The 592-nt window shown below is 31.8% G+C and overlaps 1 protein-coding gene across 1 annotated transcript in view; it reads left to right on the top strand.

The window, feature by feature from the left end:
• Positions 1–592, top strand: part of LOC119590374 — a gene marked incomplete at its 5' end in the record, with an annotated part of 3,826 nt that overhangs the window by 1,259 nt on the left and 1,975 nt on the right.

The following is a 592-nucleotide window of genomic DNA, read 5'->3' as shown; positions in this document are numbered from 1 at the left end:
TTATCTTTTTGGGGAGGTTGGGAATAGGAGTAGATTGTTTATCTTGGTTAAATTTTGATTTTTTGGCGGTTTTTAGGCAATGGCTTGATAGCTTTTCGGGGTTTTAAAAACAGGAAATTATCAAACTTGAGTTGATTGACTTCTGGTAGTTTAAAAAAAAGGGTAATTGTTAAATTTGATGAGTTAATTGGCTTAGATGACTGTTGTTGATTATCATGAGTGGAAATGAAAATTTTCATAAATATGTTGAAACGTAAATGATGGTTAATTTGCTGACTTACAGACTCCTCAAAATTAAATGATAGTAAAGGGTTGACTAAGGCTGGAACAGGAATTGCTTCATTTAGTTAAATTACTTTTGGGCAATTCAAATGATACTCAAAAATCAACTTTGTTGGAATAAAGAAAAAAAAGTAGGATTAAACAGCCTTACTGACTCGACTGAATTTCGGAAATTTTAAAGATGGTTTACGATTCACATCCATCAGTGACTTTTGCCTATCGTACTGAAGACCAATTATCATATTGTTTAAATGCCATTAATTCATCGATCATTTGAGACACCTTTTTTATTTCTAAAGACGCGTATGAG

The sequence above is a fragment of the Penaeus monodon genome, chromosome 27, assembly GCF_015228065.2.
Source record: "Penaeus monodon isolate SGIC_2016 chromosome 27, NSTDA_Pmon_1, whole genome shotgun sequence".
NCBI lineage: Eukaryota > Metazoa > Arthropoda > Malacostraca > Decapoda > Penaeidae > Penaeus > Penaeus monodon.
This window is presented reverse-complemented; position numbering and strand designations above follow the sequence as displayed.